This window comes from Mandrillus leucophaeus, unplaced genomic scaffold (genome assembly GCF_000951045.1).
Source record: "Mandrillus leucophaeus isolate KB7577 unplaced genomic scaffold, Mleu.le_1.0 Scaffold810, whole genome shotgun sequence".
In the NCBI taxonomy this organism is placed as follows: domain Eukaryota; kingdom Metazoa; phylum Chordata; class Mammalia; order Primates; family Cercopithecidae; genus Mandrillus; species Mandrillus leucophaeus.
The window spans coordinates 149,239-160,421 of record NW_012108809.1 but is presented as its reverse complement, the minus strand read 5'-3'; positions in this window follow the sequence as shown (position 1 = coordinate 160,421).

Here is an 11,183-nt window from a genome sequence, read left to right as displayed (position 1 = left end):
ATAAGCATGATAACAACTGCCGATTTTTAGTGATTATTATATGACTGGTACTGGGACAAGCTCTTCCATGTAATATCTTGTCTAAACCTCAAGGCATTCAAAATAAGCAACAGCGATTGTCTCCATTTCATAGTTGAACACCTAAGGCTTGGAAGTGATTGGTAACCGCCCAAGAACTTGCAGTTAAAACCTGGGAAAGAGATAAGTCAAACCCAAAGTATTTCATTCCTGTGGCAAAGATAATTAGTGCTCATGAAACAAACCAGACTTTTTCTATATTTCCCAGTCTTCTTTAAAATTACAATTAGTCATGAGACTAAGTTCTGGCAAATTAGAATATAAGAGAAAGTGAACATCATCACTTTCAGCTGCGTGCTTTCATAAATAGAGGAGCAGTCCCACTGAACTGTGTGGGGTTTTCATGAGTGAGAAGTAAAATTTGATGTACCAATTCACCCAGAGTTCAGTGTCTGTCTCTTGTCCATCCTGAGTAGGACAATTACTGAAGTCATGCTTTTAACCATGTAGTCATTACACTGGAAGTGGCTTCTACCGTAGAAACATTTGTGATGTCATCTTATTTCTGAAGATTTTACTGGAGCTCAGAAAATATTCACTTTTGTGAACAATCAAATTTTGTGTGTGTAAAATGATAAAATTTATTTAACTCCAGATTTTCCAACAGCTCTTAGAAGCTTTATAATCTTGTTTTTGTTTTGTTTTTTTTTCCAAAAATATTGAGGGGAAAACATCCAAATTACATCTTAATAACCTAGAAAAATGCAATGAAAGAAAGAAGGCATGTTAACATATTATATATTTTTCTTCTGCTCTTGCCTTAATCAATGGTAGGCAAGCTTTAGGGGGTCCATATTTGTCTGCTTTTTTTCAGCTGCCTAAAGAAGGAGGAAGATTCTAGCTCACACATTTGCTATGTTTCACAGGACAGTTTTGTTCCTTAAGACATTAAATCAAATTCTTTCTGTAAATGTATGTATAGAGAGACAGGAAGATGGGAAATCAAAAATATGTTTAGGTTTTGGTTATCAGAGAAGTAAAATCAGAAGGAGATCTGACTTATTAAAAATTAACTCTGCACTGCATACAAGTATGTACTACTTTTTAAAAAAATTCTGCAATTCTTGTAGAATATTACAGTAACTATCATTTTTCTCATTTTTACCCAAAAGAAAGCCCAGAGTGGTTGACTCACCTTCCAAGGAGAGGAGAGCTAATTAGTGACATAAGTGTGATTCAAGCTCCAGGAAATGAGAAATAATGCTGGAAAATTCTGAAATCTCTTCTCTCCTACAGACAGACCGCCAATCAAGCCATGTACCCATTAAGTAAAATTGGCCATTCAGAATTTTGTGAGTGCTACACTTCAATCAATGTTCCTTTCCTTTTGTTTTTCCACCATGAAAAATGTGGATTAAATGAGATAACAAACACTGTCTAGTAGAGTGTCGTGCTCTTTTAAGATAGCTGATGTTCATCCTTCTTCCTCTCACTCTTTATTTATTTTTTTAAAAAAGAACTGTAATTCTTTTCTATCTTGATTTTCTAGTAACCACAAGCCCAATTTCTTCTCTACTTCAGGTGTTTAGGGTAATTCATTCCTTTATACACTGCAGTTAGGATAGAGTCTTTTCCTTCAACTTGTTTCCATCTACATTATTTTTATTATTATTATTATTATACTTTAAGTTCTAGGATACATGTGGATAACATGCAGGTTTGTTACATATGTATACTTGTGCCATGTTGGCGTGCTGCACCCATCAACTCATCAGCACCCATCAACTCGTCATTTACATCAGGTATAACTCCCAATGCAATCCCTCCCCGCTCCCGCCTCCCCATGATAGGCCCCAGTGTGTGATGTTCCCCTTTCCAAGTCCAAGTGATCTCATTGTTCAGTTCCCATCTATGAGTGAAAACATGCGGTGTTTGGTTTTCTGTTCTTGCGATAGTTTGCTGAGAATGATGGTTTCCAGCTGCATCCATGTCCCTACAAAGGACACAAACTCATCCTTTTTTATGGCTGCATAGTATTCCATGGTGTATATGTGCCACATTTTCTTAATCCAGTCTGTCACTGATGGACATTTGGGTTGATTCCAAGTCTTTGCTATTGTGAATAGTGCCGCAATAAACATATGTGTGCATGTGTCTTTATAGCAGCATGATTTATAATCCTTTGGGTATTGTTTTAATTTATTTCCACAACCACTTTAGAACTAAAGATTGACTAATTCCATTTTAGAGTGGAGGAGAAAAATTGAAAGAGGTAAAGTGACTTGCTATAGGTCGTAAAACAAGTGACTAAGCTGGGAATAAAATCTGGATATTAAGATTTCAATTATTTTGAATTCAAATGAGGTAATTGTATTAAGAAGTTTATTTGTACATATCCACTGAAAACATACTGAGGTGCCTTCTGCAGTCAAATACACAAATACACCAACAGGGTCTTGAAGTGTGCTTATGGGATTACTGTTGCTGTTTTGTACCTCATTGTCACCTCAAGACTTTATCATGAGAAACTATTGTTTCTTTAGCCTGAGCTCTAGAGAGAGCATGCATGGAACAAACCTGAAACCAGCTCTTAGCAAGAAGCCAAGCCCTGCTTAAGGGACCTTACCTTGAAGCAAATTTGCTTCCTGTGCACAGCCAAGAACCATGTATAAGTAAACAGGAATAGATGACTGTTGCTTTAAGCCACTGTGTTTTTAGTGATTTATAACCCAACATTAGCTGACCTTCAAACACAGACACACACATGCACACACACACACACACACACACACACTCTCACCAGGAACTGTCCTGTCAAATCTTAACAGTATATAAGCTTTGAATAATCAGGGAGAAAAGCTGCAATGCCTATTGGGCCAAGAATGCAAGATTCAGGACCTTCAATAAGATCTATCTAAAATACAATAGATTTAGAGATTCTATATCTCAGGATTATTTCAATTTTAAGCTACAGAAAGCCTAAAACAATCTGGTTTAGCAAATAATGGTGTACAAGACATAACAGCTCAGAGGCCCTTCTAGTTCCCAAGAGAACTTAATCAATGGCTCAAAGATGCCAATCAAATGCATCTTACAGCTCTGTTTCCTCTGATTACACCTAATCCTCAGATCTAATAATAATCCCTTGGAGTTTTCAAGCTCTTGCTCCTAGAATGTAGCAGTTTTAAGTCTCACAAACTTGAATCACCAATTCCAGTGGAGAAGTGAGACTTATCCCAGCATTCCCAGCAAAAAATCCTAAGAGTCAACCTGATTAGATAAACCTGAGTCACATGCCCTCGACTCTGTACCTCAAACTGTGGCCAAGGAGTAATATTGCTAACTGAGTCAATCCTGAAGCAAGATCCTGAAGCCTCACATGTAATTAATTGTATTCAAATCACTTGGGCAGAAAACAGGAGGCATCTACTACAATGTACCTATCACTTAAACTCTCCGTGATATGAAGAGAAAAACAGCCCATCAAAATTTGGCCTTCTGCCAAGTACAGGCTGTAAGAGGAAAAAGGAATTGCCTAAGATCACTACTGGTTTGCACAGGGTTGAGCATTTTCTACTTTGAACAAGATTTACAGCAGTTTGCAAACATTTTTATGTAATTGAAGACCACACGGTAGACTTTTCCGGGAGTCCAGACTGTTGCATTGAACATTATTCCCATTTGAAAAGATGAAATATCCATGCCACCCCAGAGACCGCCAAGCTAAAGCTGAATTGCTTTCTGGGGTGATTTACACATGGGTAGTAATCAGTCAGCTTAACAGCATGACACAGCCACTCACTGAAGCTGTGCCAAAAGCTGAGTGTGCTCTTTTTGTGGGTGCTGTGGGGGTTACAGAAATATGAAAAGCAAAAATGTTAATGCATGTGGAGCTTAATACCTAGGTGATGGGTTGATAGGTGCACAAACCACCATGGCACACATGTACCTATGTAACAAACCTGCACGTCCTGCACATGTATCCCGGAACTTAAAATTAAATTTAAAAAAAAAAAAAAAGCAAGACTGAAGCACGTAAAATAAACTGGCTTGAAAATAATTATTTCTAAAAACAGAAAAACAAGGTCGGGTTTATTTGTTATAATTCTTTATTACTTATCAAATATTATACACAGGAAAATTTTTTAAAAAACAATATCAATAATAAATCAAAACTTACTGACCCGCTATGATGTGCTATATTCAGTACCAAGTGCTCTACATCATGAAATCCTCATAAAAATTATATTATTGTTTTCATTTTCTGCAAGCAACTAGTCAAATCATATGGCCAGTAAGTGGTAGAACCAACATTGAACCCCGATTGTCTCTCACCAATCTGAATGTCCCATGAGCTGTTATATCATCAGGGCAACACAGACTATTACCACAGAACAAAGTAGCAAACTATGTAGAGTGAATTTAATTTCCAAAATCTTCCAAATGATTCATTGTGATCTGAGTTATGGAAACAGCGATGGATATGGGTTTAGGTGGTGGGAAAAGGGGCTAACATAGACCATTTTAATTACCTGAAAGGGTAATTTCTCCAAATTCCATAATGTCTTTATTAAAAAATAATTCACTCGGATGTGTGTTTGACCTGATGAAGACCTGTGCATTAGCACCTGATATTTATTTGTTGAATAAAAGTAATACTCAAAATGGGCTACATCATTTCCTAGAACCCCATTTTTTAAAATTGTGGTTTACCTTGTGTGGGAAGGAATAGCTAGATACTTAGAATTGATTTAAAGGAATTCTAAATTTTTTAAATTTAAATTTTGATGGTCTATTAGCTTCTTGAAATAATAAGAAACTAAAAAGTACTTCACAAACTTTTGTTAAACGTATCTACTTTGTTGTTCAAATCCAAAAATTATCTACTTATTTACATTTTCTAGTATAAAAAGGATTTTTATGCACTATAGGATTACAATATAAATAATTTTAGTGGGAAAATGTTTTCAAAATAATCATTTTGTATACTTGTATATTTAAACGAGAGAAATTCAATATTGGATTGCAATGTATTTATTTATCTTTCTACTGATCAAAATGTCCAAAATGCGTTGACGCAACTCAGAATCTATGAGTATGTATAGTGTTATTGATCATTTTGTCATTGGAGATTTTTGGTTAGTTTGTATTTTATACAATACTGCTTAGCACTCGTATCTCTTGTGTGTTTGCAGCACTCAATTTTACAGTGAAAGTAATTTCTTAATATCTTGCCAGCTCTTCTTTCTCTTACTTCTATGAGAATAATTTGTGGTTCTGATTTTTCTCCTAGCTTCAAGTTCAATCATTTTGTTGTTGATAATCCCAGCCCTTCATACATTGCTTCCAGAGGAAGATCTTTGATACCAATGCACAACAGACTTCTTAAAGTAATTCTGATGGACAGACTTAGTGCTTTCTTTTTCCCCACAAGCCCAGTTCTTGTCTTACCCATGAAATTGCTATGCTATGAATTTTATTAGGCTCGAAGTCTTAATACTCTTTTTCCTGCTGAGAAATGAAGAGGATATAGGTCCCTGGATAAACTTATCTGCTGGGAAGGGAACACAGAAATGTAATCTTCCAACTGGCCTCATATCATTTGGCTGTGCTCCGCACAAACGCATCTGAAGACATTTATCTGACTCTAAAGCTGAGATCTTCATGAAAGCAGGTTAGCTTTCCTAGATTCAAATAACTGGGTTTATATCCTCTAACCTAAGGGTGACTTTTGAGTATTAAATCAGACCTGTGGGTTCAGAGAAGTGGCCTTAAAATAGTTTAGATTTGCTGTGAATGGCAAAGGGTTGAACAGTAGAGAGAGAGAGAAATGGCTGGACAACACTTCCTGCTGTAAAAAAGACTGCCTTAAACTTGCTGATTGAGAAGAAATAATACAGTACCTTGCAAATAAACCATGTTGATGGATGCCTTCTGCTAGAATGGAGCTCACTGTATTTACTCTCTTTCTGTTTGATGTCAGCATCTTAGCACACGGCGTGAACTCTACTACAGCTAACTGTCGAAATAAGTTATTTCTAGTCGATAATGAATGCTTCTCTAACATGTTATTATTGAAAATAACAGGTTCCAAATGTGTGACCGAACGGCATACAATTCATTTTCTTTCTCTGTAAGAATTGGATTTTCTTGTCATTAGAGCTGAACTGTGTGTCGACACTATGCTAAGTTAGAACATCCAGAATCCCAACCAAAGGCAAGAAGTTGTGTTGAAAGATTAGAATAACAAGTGCAATTGAACAGTGGTTTACAATCTGCGAACAGCTTTCAGAGTACTCTCTTCGGAATGTCTCCTCACTTTCTAAAGAATATAACAAATGTATTTTTATTCCCATGTTAGCAAAGAGTGGATTTAGGTATGGGGCATTTAAGAGAGTTACCCAAATCTCAAAACCAGTAATTGAGAGCACTGAGGCTCAAACCCTTAGCATCTGCTTCCAAATTTAATTTTTCCTTCTTCCAAAAGTTTTTTTTTTTTTTTCTGAGACAGAATCTCACTCTGTCACCCAGGCTGGAGTGCAGTGGCACGATCTCGGCTCACTGCAACCTCTGCCTCCTGGGTTCAAGCGATTCTTCCGCCTCAGCCTCCCGAGTAGCTGGGATCACAGGCACATGCCACCAGGCCCAGATAATTTTGTATTTTTGTAAAGACAGGGTTTCACCATGTTGGCCAGGCTGGTCTGAAACTGCTGACCTCGTTATCCGTCCACCTCGGCCTCCCACAGGACTGGGATTACAGATGTCAACCACAGCGCTCCGCCAAAGTAAAATATTATTATCTAGATATTACTTTTCTACTTTGAACAATAGAAAAGGCAAAGCACAAAGGCCCATGAGAGAATATTAGTAACGAAAAGCAGCACAGGGAGTATTAGCAGCTGTACCTTCGCTGTTGCATTAGGTCACACAATAGATATAAAAGTGGCATAGACAGGATTTTAAAAATGTATGGCTTGTTCAAAATCACATTTCATGGCATACATTTAAGAACTATTTTGAAAATCCTATTTTTTATGTATTGCTATTTTATCTCTAAATGTTATATTAAGTAACTGTTAGAACTAAACATGTTTAGCAGATTCTTGTAGGTAAACACACAAGATTTATTGTTTTAGAAACACAGATGCATATAAAGAGGTTTATAATTTGTCTCCTCCTTTCCTTCATTCCTGCTTTCCATTTTCCTTTCTCTTTCTTTCCGTTCACAGTTATTTGTTAGAGACCTACTAGTGTTAGGGTGAGTATAACTTGGATCCTTTACTCTTTATCCCTTTTCCAAATGTTCTTGCTGTGATTAGCAATCATGTACTATGAAAGATTTAAAGTCTATTTGGAGTGCTAAGCTAAGCCAATGCTTAATACTATTATCAGCACTGGTGTTAAAATAAATTTAGAGTCATTTGTTTTAAATGACTAGTGGATCATTTAACTCAACTGTTGACAAACATAGTAGAGCTAACATATAGCTCCTGAAGCTTCTTCCTGCTCAATTATCTAAAAGACCTTGATATCAATCTTCTTTATTGTGTTATTTGTCAAGCAAAGAGTAGCTAAGGGGTCTGGAAAATTCTAATGCTCACTACAAATAGCAAACAGCTGAAAACTGTCAAAGGCTGCTCTCCAGGTTTGGGGCACCTGTGTCCTCTCAAATCACAGAACGAGTTCACCAAAAGGTAACAAATGATGGCAAGGAAGAGTAATGGTGCCAGAAGAAATGGTGCAGAGCTCTGAGAAAAGCTCATTTGGCAGGAAGCTTTGTGTCTGTACATTGTGCACCCATTACGATAAAGCAATTTTGTCACCCTCTACCTTTCTCTTTCCCTCTTATTAAATATCAAAATGAGGCTGAAATATATCATGTGGAATTTTGTGAGAATGATAGTACATTGCATCTAGGACAGCATTAAGTGGAGAAGTTCATTAAAAATACTAACATCACTTTAGGAGGCAGAGGTGGGCAGATCACCTGAGGTCAGGAGTTCGAGACCACCCTGACCAACGTGGTGAAACCCCCCATCTCTACTAAAAACACAAAAATTAGCCAGGCATGGTGGCTGGCACCTGTAATCCCAGCTACTCGGGAAGCTGACGGGGGAATCGCTTGAACCGGGAGGTTGTGGTGAGCTGAGATGACACCATTGCACTCCAGCCTGGGCAACAAGAGCAAAACTCTGTATCAGAAAAAATAAAAATAAAAAAATACTAACATCTAGAACCCACCTAATTATTTCTCGCCTGTCAATTTTGAGTGGAGTTCCGGAATTCCTATCTTTAAGAAATACACCAGACCATTCTTATGTATCTGGCTTGAGGGCTGTCTTTTGAAACCAGAGGTCTAGATGACCCAACAAATAGCACCCTGGAAAAGCAGAGACACCCTGCTCCCACGGTTTGACTTCATTGCCCGTAATAGGAATTCAATACTTTAACTCTCTGAATTGGTAATTTGCTCAAACTGCTCAAATTGTAACATATCTGTCAAATCTAGCATGTTTGAAAATTGTAGTATCAACTGCAGTTTCCCTATCTTTAAACCTTAAATCATTGTAAGCGTTCACCCTCAAATACCTTCTGATCCAAGCTTCATTAGGATTTTTTTTTTTTATGTTGTGGCTACGTTGATGAGCTTTATTTCAGCATGCCTGAATTAGTTTCTTAAGAGGTTAAATATAATTGTGAATTGAGAAAACATGAACCAATGCAGAGGCAAAATTATTTTCTTTTCCTTTCAATATGCACTAATGATGTGCTTTTGGCATGCATGAGAGCCTGATGAATACATTAAAAGGCAATTTCCAAATTGTATATTGATTTTTGTACAATGTAAAAGAGGTGTACGTATCTGATGGAAACTCTCATAAAGGGGCATAAATCTTAAATTAAAAAGTGAAAAAATAAAATAAAATTTTAAAACTTTCAATAATAATTAGTAGAGTAAGCACAAAGTCCTTAAAAACTTTAGTCATTTCTCTAGCTTTAGCCTGCCGTCTAATCTATGAAATGACTATTCTGAGAGCAGACAATTCATCAGATATTATGCTCTATCAAAAACTCATTAAATTGCCATTGATGATCGCAAAGTTCATGGCAGGTTTTCTGTTTAGCATCTTGCCTCAAGCGAAGGCACCTATTTATTGGTGAAGTCATACTCAAAGCCAAAATGTTGCTATGTAAAGTAATTAGGGCTCCTTATGAAGATAACTTGATTGCCATGGAGTTTCAGCTTAATATAAACAGAGCAAAAGATGTAATTGTTTAGCACTAAGTAAAAGCTACACCGTAAACATAATCATCCACATACTTGGCTTGTGTAAAAGCATTAACATTGAATTTTTGAAATTAGAGCTGGCATTTGGTCATTAGGCACCCAAAGAGTACTCTGGCCAATGGGTTCTTGAATTGGTAGGTTTCTATCCTGATTGGGCAATGCCTTACCCTTCTGGTTCCTTAATGCTTTGAGTGTATCACTCTCATTTGTAGGCATCAATAGAGGAATATGATTGTACTTTTCCTGCTTTCCCAATCTTGTTGCTTATGATGACATCCAAGGATGAATTTTTTTAAACTCATTAAACACACTCTCACTAAGACTAAACATACTGTTGGACAGTAAAAAGCAGGAATTAATTTTTCAGTAAAAATTATAAGCCTATATGTTTTCAGGAAAATTAACTATATATAAGAGAAAGAATAGGAAAATAAAGGAGGCTCTCGAAGTGCTGAAGCAGCCGATTGAGTTGCTTAGACAGTGAAGGCCCTTCTAGCCTGATAATTCTTATCATCTGAGTTAACTTTGTTATTACACAAAGAGGAAACAAGCACAGAGATTACAAAGTATTCAAAAATCTCACAGTTCATTTAATGCAGAATTTGGACCATAGTATAATTTATGCAAATAATACGCACATCCAAAATATGTGCAATAGATGGCTGATTAAACAAGACCATTGAGAGAAAGGACCTTTCCATGACACAAGCAGTTCTCAAACTTGCTTTCCCTCACTGTGACATACCTCAGAGAGAATATTGACCTGCATAACTAACATTCACTGCTTTTCACTAGTGAAGTGAATGTTTGTGGAGACAGATACCTCATTTACCATAATGTGATTGTTATGCATTGCAAGCCTATTTTAAAGCATCTCATGTAACCCATAAATAACTCATTCGTACATACTAAGAAGAGTATCATGTTATGCAAAATTTCTGGGAACCCAGCTGTAATTCCTCCTCATTTCTTCCTCAACCCACCATTGTGACTTAACATCATATTTGAAAGCTGTTATACTACTTAATGCTGCCAAAATCATGAACAAGCTGGAAGTTAGGGGTCTCTGGAGTTGGCATTTAGGATATTGAAGTAATACATTATAATTAAAAAGTCTACTGCCCTTGGCTTGCTGACATGATTTTGAAACCTTAAATCCCCAGTCATCTACTTCTGGTGATTTCTATAAGAAATATAGGTCATTCAATAATAAACAATGTATAAGTCTAGGATATTTTCTGACTTCTACATTCAGTGAATGTGTATTTGTAAATATTATCTTTAGCTATGGCAAAAATTTAGTTATAAATTGGGTAGAGCTATGAATAATAGCTTCCTTTATTCTACAATATTTGTAAACCTGAGATTTGAAATATAAGTTGCAATTAAGCTAAAAGCAGAGTAATTTTTAATTGTTTAATTTTTATATTTTATGGGTACATAGTAGGTATGTATATTTATGAGATACTTTGATACAGGCATGCAACGCATAATAATTACATCATGGTAAATGGAATATCTTTCCCCTCAAGTGTTTATACTTTGTGTTACAAACAATCCAATTATACTCTTACAGTTATTTTAAAACATAAGATTAGATTATTATTTACTATAGTCATTCTGCTATCCTAGCAAGTATTAGGTCTTATTCTTTCTAACTATTTTACTGAACCCATTAACTGTCCCCACTTTCCCCCCACACTCCACTACCCTTTCTAGCCTCTGATATTCATCCTTCTACCCTCTATCTCCATGAGTTCAATTGTTTTAATTTTTAGCTCTCACAAATAAGTTTGAACATGCAAGTTTGTCTTTCTGTGCCTGGCTTATATGACTTAACACAATGACATCCAGTTCTATCCACGTTGTCACAAAT